The following is a 22,354-nucleotide window of genomic DNA, read 5'->3' on the forward strand; positions in this document are numbered from 1 at the left end:
CGCGCGGAGCGTCCGGATGATGTAGACGCGTGGCCCGGAGTGACGATGCGCGGGGCGTCCTGGTGAAGTAGAGGCGCGTGCCGCAGTGGCGACGAGCGAGGCGTCCGAGTGACGTAGACGCGCCCCGCAGAGTGGCGACGCGCGGAGCGTCCGGATGATGTAAATGTGTCCCGCGGAGTGGCGATGGTTGGGGCGTCTGAGTGAAGTAGACGCGTCCCACAAAGTGATGATACGCGGGGCGTCTGGATGAGTCGGACAAGTTGATGATGATGCGAACAGCTTCGTCACCGCGTGCAGGGCGGTCGAGTGATGAGGTCATGTCCAGCCGAGTGATGACACACGGGCGGCCGAGCACATATGATCCGGTTTGGTGCGAGTGAGCTAGTCCCATCCGAGTGACCATGTCGACTGGTGGGAGTTGCTGCCGAGTGAACGATGTTGTAGTGTGTTGTTGACTCCATCGTACATGTTATCAGCGAGTGCTTGCCGTACGTCGGACCGAGGAACCCCCGAGGCGTCGTGCCACAGGCCATTGGTCGTAGGATTATCCAACGCCTGCCGTTACGATGCATTGATGGGGTTGCCCACGTCCAAAACCTGTACACGCATGCAAAAAACTTAATTAGCGGTAATTAAGCAAGAATTAAGGCCGGTATTGCATGCGATGGAAATTTCGGTCGTTTATCTCCTGCATGCGGTTTATTGCCACGTCGTGGGAGGTCCACTGACTGGTGGAGATGACATGTAGTTAATTGCCAACGTCCAGAGTCTGCATGCAAGAGGTGTTAATTAAGCGAGAGTTAAAGCAATTCGTGCATGTAATGAACGTTTTCACGGCCATTTATCTCCTGCATGCAGGACATAAATAGGAAGGAATTAAGAAAGGAAAGCAGAACTCCCTAATCGGCCATGGCGGCGGCAATTTTTGCGCGGATCCATCGCGAGGTGAGGCGGCCGCGGTGAATCCGAGTGCGGGTCGACGGGGCTCTCCTGCGAGGTTGCACAGGCAGAGCTTGAGATGGCGCTGAGTCGATCTGGTGACTACGTCCTGCAGTCGACCGCTCGGAGGAGCGCTGTGGTCCGGGACGTGGCCAGTCCAGACGTCGACGCCGCGTCGGGGCCGTGCGTCCGCTGCGGGGGTCGTCGTTGCGCGGTTGACTCCAGGCGTGTACCGCGAAGGCCATCGTCGAGCTGTCGCCTTCACCGCGCAGGTCGCTATTGAAAGATCAATTGGAGAAAAAAGCTGTTGTGGTTGGGCTCGTGGCTAGCATCCGTGCTCCTTTTTTTTCCTTTTGTTTGATCTGTACAATAGCAAAAACAAGATCCCAGGTGATTGTTCATACAGGAAGAAAACCAACAGATTTGTTAGATCGTCGATGATCGATTGTAAAGAATAAAATAGTATGGAATGGGACTTCATGATCCCTGTGTATGAAGAGTATCATGACTCCCTGTGAATGGAGTGATGTCTGAAACATCTTGGATCAAACCCTCCATTGAGGATTGTTGATCGACGGACGAAGATCGAAGAAATAAAACCATTTGCATCATGGCTCGATAGACGCCAGGCCCCACAGTGGGCGCCAACTGTCGTGGGAACGACTCCGACAGTAAGAGAGGGGTAGGATAATGGAGCATGATCTATCGAGATGCATATGGGTGACACGGTGGTTTTAGCGAGTTCGGGCCTCTCACGGTGGAGATAACAACCCTACGTCTCGTGCTCCGGAGAGGCTTTGTTTTATCTGAGTATATATATGGAGATTACAATGTGTGTGTGTGAGAGAGGAACGGATCCCCATGCCTGAGCTAAGTCCTGAGACTAATGGTGAAAAGAGAGAGAGGTGGAAGAAAAGACCCCCCCAAGTCTAGTGGCGGGGGTGGCTTATATAGAGTGCGCCACCCCCTCACCTCCTATGTTACAAAGTGGGGTATGAATTCCATAATGCCCGCCCGCTATTAAGCCCTCACTATTAGAAAGATGCCGACTGCCTTGCTGCCTGCTGGTCTTCGTATATCCGAGTGAGTCGTACGGTCGAGTGGTGAACCGTCATCCGAGTGGATGGTATGTTGCTTGGTCGAGTGGATAGTATGCTGCTTGTCCGAGTGGAATGAGCTCGTCGAGTGGAGTGCTGTTCTCCGAGTGGTTGTTGCCGTCCGAGTGACTTTGAAGCTGCGGTACGTCTGGACGGCGATCTGGCCCAGGGGCCCAGTACAAAGTGTATGGTGTCCATGGGTAGGGTCTTTAGGTCAGGCCTGTTACCCTACCCCTAATACATGTCCTCGTCACTGTGGACTTAGAGGATTTTACCACGCTTGCAAACTTCCACAATGGGGTAGTGCTAGTGAACCCCGCAAATTTGAATTTAGAAATTTTCTTTCTAGTATAACTATGGGGGAATCTAGAGACATGGCACAAGCTACCATAGGGAGCATTCATTTTCCTGCTATACATTATTTTGCTCTCTCCATAGGTAGGTGTATAAATGGTAAAGATGAAGCATGTCATATGTGTGTCCGTGACCTCAGTATTCTTAGGAGTGCTGTGTTAGGAGACAAATCTTATAATTTGGGAGCCATTGTTGCACGTAGGTTGCATCATAATAGATTTAATAGAGATTTCTTTGGAGGAATTTATGCAACCCGCTTAGCTGATTTTCTTGGTGTAACCATATGTAATGATGATATTGAATTGCCTCCTACTTACCTAGACTTTAATGCTATGGTTCACCACCAGTTTGTCGAGAGGAATGAATCACCTCTCCAGTATCGCTTAATATTTGACAGACATCATGCTGTCCGTATTACTCTCCCTGCTCCTGCCTTCTTTGATTATCAGGCAAAAGGAAGACATTTTATTACCAGAGAGGAGGGAGATGAGTACGAGAGGAGGGCAGAGGCAGCTCGCCTCCACACTGCAGCTCATTAGGCAATAGCCGCTGCATCGCAGTACGACCCCAGCTACAACTATGGATATCCGCCAGGCCATCCGTGGCAATAAACCAACTTAGGCCAAAAGCCTAAGCTTGGGGGAGTACATATTTCCCACCGACATTACATTCATGTTCACACACACTCATTGCTAAATGTCGGTGCTCATACTCTTTCACTGTACTATCCATGCTAGTTTATTTTCTCTTTTTATGCTTTCTTCTTGTGTGTTTGATAAACTTAAAGAAAAACCAAAAAATTAGTAATAGCTTCTAGCTAGTTTACTTTCTTGCTGTAGTTGTAATAATTAAAAAGAAAACCCAAAAAGATTTCATGTTCTTCTTTTGCTTGTTGGGAGCTTTCCCGTGTAAATAGTTTTATTTCTTTTCTTTTCTTTGGTGGTCGATAGGAGAAGACCATGATTAAATTGTTGAAGTGGCTCTTACATGCATTATTGTTGATCTGACAAAAGAGCCCATATTGCCTTGTCCTCTCCTATTTATTGAATGCTTGCAGATTCCAGCTTAGTCCAATGCACGCACACTATTATTATTATTCACATCGTTCGGTCGTGCAAGTGAAAGGAAATTCTAACGATATATGATGGACTGACTGAGATGAGAAAAGATGGTATGAACTCGACCTCTCTTGTTTTTGTAAATATGACTAGTTCAACGTTCCTGATTCAGCCTAGTATGAATAAACATGTTTGCAATGACAATTAGAGATTATAGTTGCCTATGCCATGCTTAATTAGCTAGGAGCTTATAATGGTTTACCTTGCATGCCAACATGCTATTAAAATGGTTGTGATGTGGTATGATAGGGTGGTATCCTCTTTTGAACGATTCGAGTGGCTTGACTTGGCACATGTTCGCGCATGCAGTTGAAACAAAATCAACATAGCCTCTACGATATTTATGTTCATGGTGCATTATATCCTACTCATGCTTGCATTCGGTGTTGATTAATTTTAATGCATGTTCATGACTATTGTCGCTCTCTAGTTGGTCGCTTCCCAGTCTTTTTCTAGCCTTCACCTGTACTAAGCGGGAATACTACTTGTGCATCCAATCCCATAAACCCCAAAGTTATGCCATATGAGTCCACCATACCTACCTATATACGGTATCTACCCGCCGTTCCAAGTAAATTTGTATGTGCCAAACTCTAAACCTTCAAATAAATATCCTGTTTTGTATGCTCGAATAGCTCATGTATCAACTAGGGTTGTCCGTATCTTCCATATTAGGCGGGTTATTCTCAAGAGGAGTGGACTCCGCTCCTCACTCACGAGAAAGTGGCTGGTCACCGGGATGCCCAGTCCCATGCTTTATGCAAGCTAAATCAAAATAATTGCAAACAAAACTCCCCCTGGGACTCTTGTTAGTTGGAGGCACTCGTTGTTTCGAGCAAGCCATGGATTGATGCTTGTTGGTGGAGGGGGAGTATAAACTTTATCATTCTGTTTGGGAACCGCCTATAATGTGTGTAGCATGGAAGATATCGCCATCTCTTGGTTGTTATGTTGACAATGAAAGTATACCGCTCAAAATATTATTCACCTCTATTTCAAAATCGAGCTCTGGTACCTCTACAAATCCCTGCTTCCCTCTACGAACGGCCTATCTATTTACTTTTATGTTGAGTCATCATCCTCTTATTAAAAAGCACCGGTTGGAGAGCACCGTTGTCATTTGCATTCATTACTGCTAGTTTACATTGAGTATGACTTGACTGGATCTCTTTAACCATGAATTACAATGTCTAGTCAGTCCTTGATCTTTAAAGGTGCTCTGCATTTATGTTTTGCGGTCTCAGAAAGGGCTAGCGAGACACCATCTTGTTATATCATATTACGATTGTTTTGAGAAAGTGTTGTCATCTGAGATTTATTATTATTGCTCGCTAGTTGCTTATGCCATTGATATGAGTAAACATGAGACCTAAGAGTTATTGTGAATGTGGTTAGTCATAATCTTTGCTGAAAACTTGAATGCTGGCTTTACATATTTACAACAACAAGAGCAAACGGAGTTTGTAAAAGTTTTTGTTTATCACTTTCATTTTTTCAACTGAATTGCTTGAGGACAAACAAAGGTTTAAGCTTGGGGAGTTGATACGTCTCTGTCGTATCTACTTTTCCAAACACTTTTGCCCTTGTTTTGGACTCTAACTTGCATGATTTGAATGGAACTAACCCGGACTGACGTTGTTTTCAGCAGAATTGCCATGGTGTTATTTATGTGCAGAAACAAAAGTTCTCGGAATGACCTGAAACTTCACAGAACGTCTTTTTGGAAATAATAAAAAATCCTCGCAAAAGATGAAGACCAGGGGGCCCACACCCTAGCCACGAGGGTGGGGGAATGCCTGCCCCCCTGGGCGCGCCCCCTACCTCATGGGCCCCCTGACGCTCCACCGACATCAACTCCAACTCCATATATTCACTTTCGGGGAGAAAAAAATCAGAGAGAATGATTCATCGCGTTTTACGATACGGAGCCGCCACCAAGCCCTAAAACCTCTCGGGAGGGCTAATCTGGAGTCCATTCAGGGCTCCGAAGAGGGGAATCCGTCGCCATCGTCATCATAAACCATCCTCCGTCACCAATTTCATGATGCTCACCGCCGTGCGTGGGTAATTCCATCGTAGGCTTGCTGGACGGTGATGGGTTGGATGAGATTTATCATGTAATCGAGTTAGTTTTGTTAGGGTTTGATCCCTAGTATCCACTATGTTCTGAGATTGATGTTGCTATGACTTTTCTATGCTTAATGCTTGTCACTAGGGCCCGAGTGCCATGATTTCAGATCTGAACCTATTATGTTTTCAACAATATATGAGAGTTCTTGATCCTATCTTGCAAGTCTATAGTCACCTACTATGTGTTATGATCCGGCAACCCCGAAGTGACAATAATCGGGACCACTCCCGGTGATGACCGTAGTTTGAGGAGTTCATGTATTCACTATGTGTTAATGCTTTGGTCTGGTACTCTATTAAAAGGAGGCCTTAATATCCCTTAGTTTCCGCTAGGACCACGCTGCCACGGGTGGGTAGGACAAAAGATGTCATGCAAGTTCTTTTCCATAAGCACGTATGACTATATTCGGAATACATGCCTACATTACATTGATGAGTTGGAGCTAGTTCTGTGTCACCCTATGTTATGACTGTTACATGATGAACCGCATCCGGCATAATTCTCTATCACCGATCCATTGCCTACGAGCTTTCCATATATTGTTCTTTACTTATTTACTTTTCCGTTGCTATTGTTACAATCACTACAAAATACCAAAAACATTACTTTTGCTATCATTACCTTTTTGCTACTGTTACCACTACTTTCATATTACTTTGCTACTAAACACTTTGCTGCAGATATTAAGTTTCTAGGTGTGGTTGAATTGACAACTCAGCTGCTAATACTTGAGAATATTCTTTGGCTCCCCTTGTGTCGAATCAATAAATTTGGGTTGAATACTCTACCCTCGAAAACTGTTGTGATCCCCTATACTTGTGGGTTACCAGTGGGTTGTGGTCCCCACATGGGCCCCCTCACTTATCTCTTCATACCACATCATCACTTACCTCCAGAAAAAAATCTCCATAGCTCTCTCTCTCTCTCTCTCTCTCTCTCGTGTTCTTGCTCTCAAACCCGCGGATTTTGATCTCTTTGCTCGAAGCTCCGTTTCCGAAACTGTTTCGGGGGATTGTTGCTTGGTATGTGACTCCACCATTTGTCCAATTAGTTTTAGTTTTAGTTTATATTTTGAATAATTAGCTACTCTAGGTGCTGCTGTAGATGAGCTTGCATGCTGAATTCTTAGAGTTCTAAGTAGTTTGAATGCTTGATATGGCCTCTATGTATCCCTATGAGTAGCTGCTATCAATCTTGTAAAGTTTTGTTGATAATTTTTTGTCACCCAAAAATTTTCAGAAAGTTGTATGCGAACATGATAAACCTTTTTGGAAGGAGTTCTTTGAGGAGGAGATCCTCGGGGGCATCTTCTAGTGACAACTCCGCTCGTCGATCTTATGTTGAACCAAGTGAAAGTTCCATTCGAGATGCCACCACCAAAACATGCATATGGCCATGCGACGATTATATGGTGCGTGTGGGCATTAAGGAGTAATTTGAGCAATATGTTCACAATGCCGGTCTCGGTCCCTACATTTCAGATAAGTGCGATCAGCACCACACTCTCACCGAATCATTTGTCAAAGAATTTAAATTCCATCCCCGTGAGTCTAGGGTGTCATTTAAGCTTTATGAAAATCCATTTACCATTTCACTGGAGAGTTTTGCTCACCACTGCAAACTCCCATTATGGGGTTCGCTTGACGAACCACCAAGGGCTGAGTACCAATCATTTGACTAGTGTTTGCTACGGTGAGACGAGGGGAGTGACGCAAGGAAGAATAAAGAGCATTCATTTTCCCGCAATTCAGTACTTTGCATTATTTAATGGGAAGTGTATCGTAGGCAAGAAAGATTGTAGTACACTTTGTGCTCCAGACTTGAGCCTCATATGCACCCACTCTCACTGGTGATAGGAGTTATAATCTTGGGGCGATTGTCGCACGCAGACTGCAGAATAATGTTAATAGTGGCTATTTTTATGGTGGAATTTATGCCATGCGTTTAGCACGAGGGTTGGGTGTTTCACCCTTTCCCTTTGACCCTATCCTACGTACGCAGTATTTGGACTTTGATGCTATGAAAAACCATAAGATCCTTAAAGGGAACATTCATAATTTCACTTATAACTTGTTGTTTAACCAAACATCTGTTGTGCACACATATTTGCCTGCGCCTGCTATTTTTGACTATCACAGCAAGGGAAGATATTTTGTTCTTGAGAGCGAGGCCCGAGCTCACAACGCGGCGGGGGAGGCAGCACGACAGGCCGAGGCATCCGCATCGAGAGCCTCCGTGAGCTACCATGCCGACTACTATCCGAGCTACTGATCGATTACCAAGATAGGCCAAAAGCCTAAGCTTGGGGGAGTACGTGTTTCTCACCGACATTATATTCATGTTCACACATCTCATTCCAGTTGTCGGTGTTTACACTTTTTCATTGTATCATCCATGCTTAATTTTATTTTCTTGCTTTCTTCTTGTGTGTTTGAAAAACCTTAGAAAAAACACAAAAAAATTAGTTGTAGTTAATTTACTTTCTATGCATGCTTAGCTATGGCACTAAAAAGAAAACCAAAAAAGATTTCCTTGTTCTTCTTTTGCTTGTTGGGAGCTTTCCCGTGTAAATAGTTTTTCTCGTTTTTCCTTTCCCTTTTTGTTTGCTTGTTCAAGAAAACCAAAAACTCCAAAAATATTTCAGTGTGTTTCTCTGAACTTCTTTTTCTTTTATTTGAGTCTTACCGAGGAGAAGACAACGATGAAAATGTTGAGTGGCTCTCATATGAATAATTGTTGATCTAATAAAGAGCCCATTTTACCTTGTCTTCTCCTGTTGAATAAAATGTTTGCAGATTATAGCTTAGTCCACGGCACTCTTGCACTATTATTATTTTCACACCGTTCGGTCGTGCAAGTGAAAGGCAATAATGACGATATTCAATGGATGGCCATGGCAGAGAGAAACGGGTATGAACTCGACTTGTTCTGTTTGTGTAAATATGTTTAACCTAGTATCCATGATTCAGCCCATTATCATTAAACATGTTTGCAATGACAACTACAGATTATAGTTCCTCATGCCATGCATAAGTAGCTAGGAGTGGATAATGATTTATCTTGGATATCAACACTGCGTTAAAATGATTGTGATGTAGTATGATGATATGGTATCCTCCTCTGAATGTTCGAGTGGCTTGACTTGGCACATGTTCATGCATGTACTTGAATCATAACCAACATAGCCTCTATGATATTTATGTTCATGGTGTTCATATCCTACTCATGCTAGTGTCCAATGTTACTTATGCATAATGCATGTTCATGATCGTTGTTGCTCTCTAGCTGGCCGCTCCTCAATCTAATTGCTAGCCTTCACCTGTACTAAGTGGGAACTCTGCTTGTACATCAAAAACCTTGAACCCAAGTTATTCCAGATGAGTCCACCATACCTACCTATATGCTGTATTACCCTTCTATCCCAAGTAAATTTGCATGTGCCACCTCTAAAAACTTATAATAAATATCCTTTTTGTGTGCCTGGATCATTCATGGAATGACAAGAGGTGGTTGGCATCGTGCATGCTAAGCGGGTTATTCTCAGGTCGAGTGTTTATTCACTCGCCATCGCACGAGAAAGGGGCGGTAATAGGGATGCCCAGTCCCAAACTGCAAACAGAAAAAGCTTACAAATAAGCAAACAAAAACTCCCTATGGAGTCAAAACCTTTACTTTTATCGCTTGGGAACCGCCACTAGCGTGCTTAGCATGGAAGATATTGATAACTAATGGTCGTGAAGTAAATGAGAAGGGTGCGTGTCTCAAAATATCATTTACCTATGTTTTAAAACTTGAGCTCTGGCACCTCTGCAAATCACTGCTTCCCTCTGCGAAGGGACTGTCTATTTATTGTTATGTTGTGTCATCACCTTCTAAAATAAGCACCAGAACCTGAGAGCACTGCTGTCATGCTTATGCATTGTGTGTAGCTAATTTTGGGTGCATCATGACTGTATCTTTTCTACCATGAATTACAATGTTTAATCGCTGCTTGGACTTTGGAGGTGCTCTACATTTATGTTTTGCGGTTTCCGAAAGGGCTAGCGAGATACCACTATTGTCATATTATATCATGGTTGTTTTGACAATGTGTTGCAGTTTCAGATGTCTTATTATTGCTTGCCAGCTAATTATGTTATTGATATGAGTTAATATAATTTTTAAGAGTTATTGTCGGCATGGTTAGTTATAATGTTGGCTAATACGTCTCCAACGTATCTATAATTTTTGATTGTTCCATGCTATTATATTATCTGTTTTGGATGTTTAATGGGCTTTAATATACCTTTTTATATTATTTTTGGGACTAACCTACTAACCAAAGGCCCAGTGCAAATTGCTGTTTTTTTGCCTATTTCAGTGTTTAGCAGAAAAGGAATATATCAAACAGAATCCAAACGGAATGAAACCTTCGGGAGAGTTATTTTTGGAACAAACGTGATCCAAGAGACTTGGAGTGGACGTCAAGAAAGAAGCAAGGAGGCCACGAGGCAGGAGGGCATGCCCAGGGGGGTAGGCACGCCCCCACCCTCATGGGCCCCTCGCAGCTCCACTGACCTACTTCTTCCTCCTATATATACCCATATACCCTGAAAACATCCAGGAGCACCACGAAACCCTATTTCCACCGCCGCAACCTTCTGTACCCATGAGATCCCATCTTGGGGCCTTTTTCGGCGCTCCGCCAAAGGGGGAATCGATCACGGAGGGCTTATATATCAACACCATAGCCTCTCCGATGATGTGGAGTAGTTTACCACAGACCTTCGGGTCCATAGTTATTAGCTAGATGTCTTCTTCTCTCTCTTTGGATCTCAATACAAAGTTCTCCTCGATTCTCTTGGAGATCTATTCGATGTAATTCTTTTTGCGGTGTGTTTGTCGAGATCCGATGAATTGTGGGTTTATGATCAAGATTATCTATGAACAATATTTGATTCTTCTCTGAAATCTTTTATGCATGATTTAATATCTTTGCAAGTCTCTTCGAATTATCAGTTTGGTTTGGCCTACTAGCTTGATCTTTCTTGCAATGGGAGAAGTGCTTAGCTTTGGGTTCAATCTTTCGGTGTCCTTTCCCAGTGACAGCAGGGGCAGCAAGGCACGTATTGTATTGTTGCCATCAAGGATAAAAAGATGGGGTTTATATCATATTCCTTGAGTTTATCCCTCTACATCATGTCATCTCGCCTAATGTGTTACTCTGTTCTTATGAACTTAATACTCTAGATGCATGCTGGATAGCGGTCGATGTGTGGAGTAATAGTAGTAGATGCAGAATCGTTCCGGTCTACTTGTCGCGGACGTGATGCCTATATACATGATCATGCCTAGATATTCTCATAACTATGCGCTTTTCTATCAATTGCTCGAAGTAATTTGTTCACCCACCATAGAATTTGCTATCTTGAGAGAAGCCACTAGTGAAACCTATGGCCCCCGGGTCTATCTTCCATTATATTATTCTCCCGTCAACAAGCCATTTCTGTCCCCGTTTATTTTGCAATCTTTATTTTCCAATCTACACAACAAAAATACCAAAAATATATCTTATTATCTCTATCAGATCTCACTTCCGTAAGTGACTGTGAAGGGATTGACAACCCCTTTATCGCGTTGGTTGCGAGGTTCTTGTTTGTTTGTGTAGGTACGAGGGACTTGCGTGTAATCTCCTACTGGATTGATACCTTGGTTCTCAAAAACTGAGGGAAATACTTACGCTACTTTGCCGCATCACCCTTTCCTCTTCAAGGGAAAACCAACGCATGCTCAAGAGGTAGCTAGAAGGATTTATGGCGCCGTTGCCGGGGAGATCTATGCACAAGTCAAGACATACCAAGTACCCATCACAAACTCTTATCCCTCGCATTACATTATTTGCCATTTGCCTCTCGTTTTCCTCTCCCCCACTTCACCCTGCCGTTTTATTCGCCTCTTTTCCGCTCGCTTCTTTTCCGTTCGTCTCTTTTTGCTTGCTTCTTGTGTGCTTGTGTGTTGGATAGTTTGTCACGATGGCTCAAGACAATACTAAATTGTGTGACTTTCAATACCAACAATAATGATTTTATTAGCACTCTGATCGCTCCTCTTACCGATGCTGAATCTTGTGAAATTAATACTGCTTTGCTGAACCTTGTTATGAAAGATCCATTTTCTGGCCTTCCTAGTGAAGATGCCACTACCCATCTAAACAACTTTGTTGATTTATGTGATATGCAAAAGAAGAAAGATGTGGATAATGATATTTTTAAATTGAAGCTATTTATGTTTTCGCTTAGAGATCATGCTAAAACTTGGTTTTCCTATTTGCCTAAAAATAGTATTGATTCATGGAATAAGTGCAAAGATGATTTTATCTCTAAGTATTTTCCTCCCGCTAAGACCATCTCTCTTAGAAATGTTATTATGAATTTTAAACAACTTGATCATGAGCATGTTGCACAAGCTTGGGAGAGGATGAAATTAATGATACGCAATTGCCCTACACATGGTTTGAATTTATGGATGATCATACAAAAAATTTATGCTGGATTGAATTTTGCTTCTAGAAATCTTTTAGATTCGGCCACGGGAGGCACTTTTATGGAAATCACTTTAGGAGAAGCTACTAAACTCCTAGATAATATTATGGTTAATTATTCTCAATGGCACACCGAAAGATCTACTAGTAAAAAGGTTCATGCGATGGAAGAGATTAATGTTTTGAGTGGAAAGATGGATGAACTTATGAAATTGTTTGCTAATAAGAGTGTTTCTTCTGATCCCAATGATATGCCTTTGTCTACTTTGATTGAGAATAATAATGAATCTATGGATGTGAATTTTGTTGGTAGGAACAATTTTGGTAACGACGCGTATAGAGGAAACTTTAATCCTAGGCCGTTTCCTAGTAATTCCTATAATAATTATGGTAATTCCTACAACAACTCTTATGGAAATTTTAATAATATGCCCTCTTATTTTGAGACTAGTGTTAAAGAATTTATGATTTTGCAAAAGAATTTCAATGCTTTGCTTGAAGAAAAATTGCCGAAGATTGACGAGTTGGCTAGGAACGTGGATAGAATTTCTCTTGATGTTGATTCTTTGAAACTTAGATCTATTCCACCTAAGCATTATATCTATGAGTCTCTCAAATCTATGAGAATTTCCATTGAAGAGTGCAAAGAAAGAACCGCTAGGATGCGTGCTAAAAAAGATTGCTTTATAAAAGTGTGTTCTTCTAGTTTTCACGATAATAAGGATGAAGATCTAAAAGTGATCGATGTGTCTCCTATTAAATCTTTGTTTTGCAATATAAATCTTGATAATGATGGGACTGGAGATGAGTCAACTTTAGTTAAAAGGCGTCCCAATGATTCGGAGTTTTTAGATCGCGATGCAAAAATTGGTAAAAGTGGGATTGAAGAGGTCAAAACTTTACATAGCAATGAACCCACTATTTTGGATTTCAAGGAATTTAATTATGATAATTTCTCTTTGATAGATTGTATTTCCTTGTTGAAATCCGTGCTAAATTCTCCTCATGCTTATGATCAAAATAAAGCTTTTACCAAACATATCGTTGATGCCTTAATGCAATCCTATGAAGAAATGTTTGAATTAGAAGTTTCTATCCCTAGAAAACTTTATGATGAGTGGGAACCTACTATTAAAATTAAAATTAGAGATCATCAATGCTATGCTTTATATGATTTGGGTGCTAGTGTTTCCACGGTTCCAAAAACTTTGTGTGATGTGTTAGGTTTCCGTGAATTTGATGATTGTTCTTTAAATTTGCATCTTGCGGATTCCACCATTAAGAAACCTATGGGAAGGTGAAAGTGCTAGTGATCGACTAGAGGGGGGGGGGGGGGAATAGGCGATTTTTATGAAAGTCTTCAAAACATGGAAGTTTCGAAGACAAACGATAGAAATAAACCTATTACCATGCAGTGGAAGGTAGACTACACTAGGCAAACCATAGTCAAGTATTCAATGAAGTGAAAGCACAATGACTAATAGCAGCTAGGCAATAAAGATCAGGTAGGAAGATATAGTGAAGCCAATTAGAACAAGCAGTCACTCAATGAAGACAAAAGATAATGCAATCATGCAATGACTTCACTAGGGCCAACAGTAAGTAAAGGAATGGGAAGGATGAAACCAGTGACTCGTTGAAGACAATGATTTGTTGGACCAGTTCCAGTTGCTGTGACAACTATACGTTTGGTTAGGGAGGCTGAGATTCAACTCAGAAGACTGCGTCTTCACCCTTTTCCCCTTGAGCTAAGGACACCCAGTCCTTGCCCAATCACTCTGGTAAGACTTCAAGGTAGACTTCCAAACCTTCATAGACTTCGTTCACCGGTGATCCACAATGACTATTGGATGCTCAGAACGTGACGCCTAACCGGCTGGAGGATTCACAGTCCTCAAGTGTAATAAGTCTTCAGATCACATAGACAGGAAGACTTAAGTGATGCCTAACACTCTTTGGCTCTGGGTGTTTAGGGCTTTATCCTCGCAAGGAATTCTCTCTCAAAGGCTTCGAGGTGGGTTGCTCTCAAACGACAAAAGCCGTGCACTAACTCTGAGCAGCCAACCGTTTATGGTTGTAGGGGGTGGGCTCTTTATAGCCACTAGGCAACCCGACCTGATTTGTCCGAAATGACCCTTGGTCACTAAGGAACTGACACGTGTTCCAATGGTCAGATTTCAAACACACACGGCAACTTTACTTGGGCTACAAGCAAAGCTGACTTATCCAACTCTGGACAAGATTTGCTCTCATAGTCTTCACTCGAAGACATAGGATTTGGTTAAGCATCACTTCAGTCATTCTGACTGGTTCACTTGGACCCCACTTAATAGTACGGTGGTTCCTATGACTCAACAAAGAAGAAAAAGAACGACGAAACAACTAAGTCTTCGCGCTCCATAGTCTTCATGCGATGTCTTCTCTTGTCATAGTCTTCAATGTGAATGTCTTCACATACCACCTTTGAATTCAATGTCTTCATTCATTTTTAGGGGTCATCTCTGGTAGGAAAACCTAATCAATGAGGGACTTCTACCTATGTTATCCTGCAATTCTCACAAACACATTAGTCCCTCAACCAGGTTTGTCGTCAATACTCCAAAACCAACTAGGGGTGGCACTAGATGCACTTACAATCTCCCCCTTTCTAGTGATTGATGACAAACTGGTTGAAGTTTTCAACGGGGAATAAAATATGTGAAATTGTAAAGGATAGGGTATTGTCTTCATAACTTGCAAGGGCTCCCCCTGAAGATGTGCATATAAGTGATTTGCTTTTGGAATGCAAATGCACATGGCAGGTTGTACTTGTGGAGATCCTCTTCAACTTATGATGACAAGTCATTATGCAAGATATGATGTAACGAACATAATGACATGCATAATGAAAAATGGACGTCTGCAAAATGATCTAAGTGCGGAATTTATCGTCGCACATGCGGAATTTATCATCGCATCACAGAATAGCAAATAAGTAGCAGACGACCATCGAGTTTAAGTGTTACAACTCAAAGAACCAAATGTATCGAAAACGAGAATTGTAGCACTTGGCAAAAGTAGCAAAAAGTAAATTAACCACCCATATGGACCCGCTTGAAGACTATCAACTCATCTGCTTCTCCCCCTTTTGTCAGTGAGGACCAAAAAGGTTTGAAGAGATAGAGCGCCTACTCGTTCCCATGAGGTGTAGGCGAGGCAACAGGGTCGTCGTTGAGATCCGTTGGTGCAGATGAACTTGGTGCAATGTCGACATGCGCTGACGTTGGAGGAGGTGAAGTTGCATCATCTTGGTCATCGATGACTCTGGCATTTACGGTCGCAGCTGAGGACGAGTATTCAGAGTCTTCAAGTGAGGGAGTCCGACGCAAGTGAGCATTTCTGGGAGGAGTTGAGTCAAACTTGAAGCATTCGGTGAAGCCATCGTCATGCAGATCAGCTTCAGCACTCAGTAGGGTCAAACTCTTCCACGACCTCCGACAGGTTTCATGAGTGACAAAGGCATTCTTCGTGGCCAGATTGCGAATGCGGTTGACATCCACCAAGAGGCTTTGCATCTGATGCTTAAGCCAGTCGTGATGTTTGTCTTGTTTCTGATGCAACGCGACTAGAAGCTCTCGGTCATTTAGGACACGAGATCGTCGTCGAGGCCTTTGCGCTATGGTGCCACCAGTGGCATCAGTTTGAGAACGAGGGGCACATGTGTTTCCAGCAAGGGGATAAACATGAGACACTGCTGGAATTCCTTCAATGGGCTGGGTGAAGCTTTGGTGATCAGCATTGTGAAGATAAATGGGATCCTTAGCAGACTATGGATAAATGGCTTCAACTGACAGATCAACCTCGGGCAAGAATATAAGATGATTGCGCGCAGACGGCTGATAGTTGAAAGCTGAGTGACGCTTTATCAGACGCATGACCCATGGAGCATAGAGTTTCAACCCAAAGATGTCAGAGCCAGACGCAGCCAGCTGCCTGATGAAGAAGTCTTGAGCATTGAAGCTGATGCCATTGAAGATATAGAAAACCAAAGTCTTCATTGCTCCTTCAAGCTTCGCTGCAGATGAGTGTCCTTTGACAAGCCATAGAGTCTTCCTGATGATGTGGTAAATGGTGCGAGGCAAGTACTCTAGGTCTTCAACAAAGAACTCAGATGGGTATTCAGCGTCAAGAGGCAGAGGCTTCATCATGCTCAGCATTTGACTCATGTTGGGTTCTGGCTTCTGAAAGATGCTTTCCAAGGCATTTTGATGTTGTTGACAACTTGGTTCATAGTATTCACCAGGAGTGTGCAGGCATGTGAGCTCAATGATATCAAGAGCTTTAGCTTCATGATGGACATTGCCTATCATCCACTCAAGGACCCAAGTCTTTGGATCCCTGTTGTAGCCCCGAATATGAAGAGTGGCATAGAATTGGAGCAGCAATTCTTCATTCTAGTGCTCCTTGTCAGTGACGAACTGCAACAGACCAGCATCTCTAAAACAATCCAATGCTTCTTCAAGGCAGGGCAGTCCAGCTATAGCTTCAGAGTCGAGGCGCATATGTGGAAATATGCGCCCTTGATTGTATAGGACACATGAATAGTAGTTGCGCTGCTGATAGCTCCAGAACCGATTTGATGAAATGTGCGGTCTTGTATAGGGGTTCTTGGAGCTGTTGAAGAAGGTATTATGGGCCACGAAGCCATTTGCATTGAAGACCCCAGGTGAAGTGGCAGTGCTTGGGAATCGTGGAAGTCTTGGCTTGGGCTTTTGAACTTGAGGCATGTGCTCGACGTGGTACTCAAATTATGGACTAGCAGCAGGCGGAGGAGTCAGAATGGGCCATCGAACCATAACTGGCTGACCACGATCAAATGCCAGCTCCATTGTGTGAGGTCTTGGAGGGGGAACAGGGGCATTGGCATTGTCTTCATGGGCTTCAGGGGCCACATGTGCTTTAGGTACTTGGACCTCAGGTGCTGCAACATTGACTTCAGGTGTTGCAGCATTGATTTCTGGTGCCTCATTGGCTTCTGGCGCCTCATTGGCTTCCGGCGTCGTATTGGCATCAACCATGACAACGTCATTGGCGTCAGCAGTGATGTTGGTGGCTACTTCAGGGTTGTTAACCTCCACTTCAGAAGCTGGAGGGTTTGTCACGTTCTCCTCGAGAACAACATCTTGGTGAGATGGGGGTGTAGCAACTCTTGAAACTCTTGGGGATTCTTCTTCATCTTCTTCTTCATCGACTGATGCATCCGGAACATCTTCAACCATTTTGGCTTCGGATTCAGACACGTGCATTGTGGGAGTGACTTGGGGCCTTGGTTCTTTGCGAAGCCTGCATAATGCGGGCGACGCTTGTGGAGATGGAGCGTGTGGGGCCTCAAAGTCATCATCAGTTTGCACTGTTGGGGTAGCTTGCGGTTGGGGAGAGCTTGGAGTGTCTTGTCTCTGTGGGTGATCATCCCACAATGCATCTTGAGCAGTTGGCGTCAGAGGACGACCAATGCTAATGAGTTCGTTGTGCGTAAGCACAGGCGATGATACCAATTGGTGCTCGATCTGAGGAAGGACTTCATCATCTTCAACATTGTCATGGTGACCAATGTCTTCAGCAGCGGTGGGGTCAACTGCTGGAATGTCTTCAGCTTCAGGAACCTCTATGGAAGCAGGCTCATGAATTACCATCCGTCGTTCTTGATGCGAAGAGGCAGGACGAGCAACCGATATGGGCTCAACAATAAGGGGCTCTGTGGGAGCAGCCCGATATTTCTTGGTTTTGCACTTCTTCTTGGAGGGAGCGACATCAAAAGCTTCGGGATGTTTCCTCTTTCTGGCTTCAGCCTCGGCAGCCCTTGTCTTCTTTAATTCTGAAGCCACTATGGGGACCTTAGGCTTCGAGCCTGTCATGCTGGCTGGGAAGACAATGGGATGTACTTCCTGCCTTGTTGCTTCGGGTTCGGCCACAGCTGGCTTCTTCTTCTTCTTTGCAGCCATCCTGGGATCGATGCCAGGACGCCCAAGAGCCTTGCGCTTTTCAGCTTCATTGTAGGCTTGCACGCACTTGTCAGCCAGACTCTTCATGTGCTCACGAGAACCTTTAGCTTCTTCGCGTTTCTTGAGAAAGGCTTCCTTAAGCTCGTGCAGCATAATCTTGAAGTTCTTGACATCTTGCACGCTGAGATTTGCCATGTTCTTCTTGAACTGAGCTTTCTCATAGTCGATCTTTTGCTTCAGTTCAATGATGCGCTAAGCTAGAGCTAGCTCAGAAGCAATGGCACCAGTGAAAGCGACGCTGAGGCCAATTGGAAGTTGCAGATCATCAAAGCTGAGATTGGGGGTTTCAAACCACTCATCAATGAAGTTGTGAATGATTGCCACGTCAAAGAGAGGCAAATCATTGAAGATTTATACTTCTTCCTTGCTCTTAATCAGTTGCTCAAGAACGTCATCTGCAAGATCTTCATCGCTGGACAGATCAATGGCGTCATTGCGCAGAATAGCAGCAGCAGTCAGTTCTTGGCTGGTGGGTTGCAAGGGCATCTTCACTCTTGAGGGCTTGGAGATGCGTGACAAATCTTCAGACTGCACACTGTGTTCAGGAAGTGTAGTGGCCAGAGGCTTCGCCTGGAAGACTTTTGGTGCAGGAGCAGGCTTTGAAGCTTTAGGCTTCTTCAATTTCTTTGGCTTCAGCGGTGCAGGCGCTTCATCAGATTCAGCGTCATTTGCAGGCTCATCCACGGCTGTCCCTTGAACCATGATATGAGTGATGAGACCTTCCAGGTTGTAGAAGGGCCCAACAAGATTGGGTTCAGCTTCGCGTGTGCCATCAGCACGAGGAGCAGAGGGGCCTGGATTGAAGTCTAAGCCTCGTGACTTCTTGTTCTGTTTGGCCGAGTTCCTGGCAAACTGAAGGTTGCGCTTGAACAGATTATCATCGCGGCACCACAATAATGAAGATGGGTCTGCATCCACAGGCTGCGGTCCACGGACCATGCAAGGATAGAATCCTTGTTCAATGGCTTCAGCTCTGGACTTGGGTTGAAGATTTCTGTATAGAATGTCTCCCCATGGTCGTTTGATGGCATTCTTCTCAGCATACTCCTGGGTCATGAACCTGTACTTGAACCACTGTTCTGCCCAATATCTTCGAATCCATTGGATTCGAGTTTTTCGCTGATTATAGTCCTCATCTGGATCTGTCTTGTACAGCTCATAGAGGTCAGGAGGCAAATCTCTTGAGGTGTTGCCATGACGTTGTCTGCCACCCTTTCTTGTAGGTTTCTCTGGTGCCATGAACTTCAAACTAAATGGCTTCAACACGTTCAAAGGTTTCAAAGGCTTCCGCTTGCTGGTCAAACAGGAACTGGCTTCGGGAGAATTTATATGATGCTGTAAGAATTCTGAAAATAAATGCAGACTATGAGAACCAATGGATTCTCCCACAGACATGTACCTGTGACAGCATTAAGGTGCGAGGGAAGGGGAAGAGGTCATATGCATTCTCAGAAGATTTTGAAGATAAATCAGTTTAGAAGACATTGACCTCATAGTGCGAAGACATTCACTCATAGATAGAGAGTTGGTTCCAGATTTGTACGAATCCACGAATAAGTACAAGTGAGGAATCTAACTACTTTGTGAAGCATAAGTGAACATACTAGGCATATTATGAGATGTAGTATGAAATAGATCCAACTTCTGTGAACAGAAACTGCTTTTGGTAGAAAGTGAGGAATCTATAGGATCAAAGGGGCCATAAAAAGGAAGTTTTATTTACCACACGAAGAACTGCTAGACGGAGTGGGAGAGGAGGCCGAGCAGTTCGATCCTCCATGCCCTAACTTGGCGACGGAGGACACCTGCGGCGACGGCGAAGAAGACGATGTCCGCGGCCAGCGTGAAGACGGCGTCGGTGAGGTCGCGGCAGCTAAGCGCTTCGTCGCCGGCATCATCGAGGGATAGCGGTGGCGCTAGGGTTTGTGCGAGAGTGGAAGAAGGGATAATGACTGTGGTGAGGCGTGTATTCATAAGGATAGGGACGGCACAGTGTTATTACACAGGTGCCCCTGGCGATTCACATTTGAAGGACACGTGGCTATCATGCAACATATCGGAGGATGTTCCACATTCCCACGCACGACTGGATTGTCGGGTGGTCGTTCCCACTTCTCCGGGTTCCAGGTGAAGGAATTAGCATTGAAAACAGACTTAATGTTTGTCTATGTATCTTCTGCTGACAAGGACGCAGAGAAGACATTCGACGGTTTCAATAGAATGCATATGATTTGGATAGATAGAGTTTGAGATAGAAAGCATAGAGAGATTAGGGTCCGATCACATTCACTTAGTTCAAAAGATTCAACAAGGAAGACGTAGCTATAAGTAAATGCTGTAGAGGACAGAACACTACTATGTATATATCAGAAGACAATCAAGTCAACATAGTGAAGATAATCATGAAGACAAGTTGAAATTGAAGACAAACCAAATGTGAAGACATAGCAAATGTAACGCCATGGGTAAAACACTTCAAATAGAAGAATTTGGTGGTGGCGTTACCCACCATATAGGAAGTATTAGACCCAGACACGGTGCACAATTATCGTGGCGCTTCGAAGTCAAATTCCACGTTAATGTATTCACACTCAGAATGTAAGTCTTCATTGATTGAAGATATACTTTACTTCATGTGTTGCACATCTAAGTCATCAACATGCATAAGTGTTAGGATGTGTGCCTGATCACATGACATTTGAGGATTCCAAGATATTCAGCTCACACCGTAACTTGCAAAACCTCTTCTCATCCAAGGGCTTGGTGAAGATATCTTCCAATTGCTCTTCAGTGTTGACGTGTATGATATGAATATCTTCCTTCACAACATGATCTCTGAGAAAGTGATGACGAATTTGAATGTGCTTTGTCTTCGAGTGCTGAATTGGGTTGTTGGCAATCTTGATGGCGCTTTCGTTGTCGTAGTAGAGTGGCACTTGCTTTAGGTGAATGCCCTAGTCTTTGAGTGTTTGCTTCATCCATAGAAGCTGAGCGCAGCAAGATCCAGCGGCAATGTATTCAGATTCAACAGTGGAGAGAGATACACAGTTCTGCTTCTTTGAAGACCAACATATAAGTGATCGTCCCAGAAAATGACATGTGCCTGATGTAGACTTGCGATCCACCTTGTCACCAGCATAATCAGCATATGAGAATCCAACTGGATCAAACTCTGAGCCCTTTGGATACCATAATCCTAGTGTTGGGGTGTGAGCCAAATATCTGAGAATTCGCTTCACAGCTAAGTGATGCGATTCCTTTGGTGCCACTTGGAACCGGGCACACATGCAAACACTAAGCATGATATCTAGCCTAGATGCACATAAATAAAGCAAAGAACCAATCATGGAGCGATATACCTTTTGATCGAACTCTTTACCATTGTCGTCGGGGCCCAGATGATGTTTGGTTGGCATTGGCGTCGTGAAGCCTTTGCAATCTTGCATTCCAAATTTCTTCAGGCAATCTTTGAGGTATTTCTCTTGAGATATAAAGATGCCATTGCGTTGTTGACGTATTTGAAGACCAAGGAAGAACTTCATCTCACCCATCATGGACATCTGATATTGCTCTTGCATCATATATCCAAACTCGTCAGTGTATTTCTGATTGGTGCAGCCGAAGATAATGTCATCCAAATATATTTGGCACACAAATAGTTCACCATCATATGTCTTCGTGAAGAGAGTGGGGTCGAGGGAACCAGGTTTGAAGCCTTTGCTCTTCAGGAAGTCTTCGAGTGTGTCATACCAAGCCCGAGGAGCTTGTTTGAGGCCATACCGTGCCTTGTTGAGCTTGTACACCATGTCAGGATGTTTTGGATCTTCAAAGCCAGGCGGTTGTGCAACATATACTTCTTCATCAATCTTGCCATTGAGAAAAGCGCTCTTCACATCCATTTGATGCAGAAGAATGTTATGATGATTTGCATAGGCCAGTAGTATGTGTATGGCTTCAAGTCTAGCCACAGGAGCAAATGTCTCATCGAAGTCAATCCCTTCAACTTGAGTGTATCCTTGAGCAACGAGACGAGCCTTGTTTCTGACAACTTGACCATGCTCATCTTGCTTGTTGCGGTATATCCATTTGGTGCCTATTATATTGTGCTTGCGAGGATCAGGACGCTTAACTAGTTCCAATACATTATTCAGCTC

The sequence above is a fragment of the Triticum dicoccoides genome, chromosome 2A, assembly GCF_002162155.2.
Source record: "Triticum dicoccoides isolate Atlit2015 ecotype Zavitan chromosome 2A, WEW_v2.0, whole genome shotgun sequence".
Taxonomy (NCBI): Eukaryota; Viridiplantae; Streptophyta; class Magnoliopsida; order Poales; family Poaceae; genus Triticum; species Triticum dicoccoides.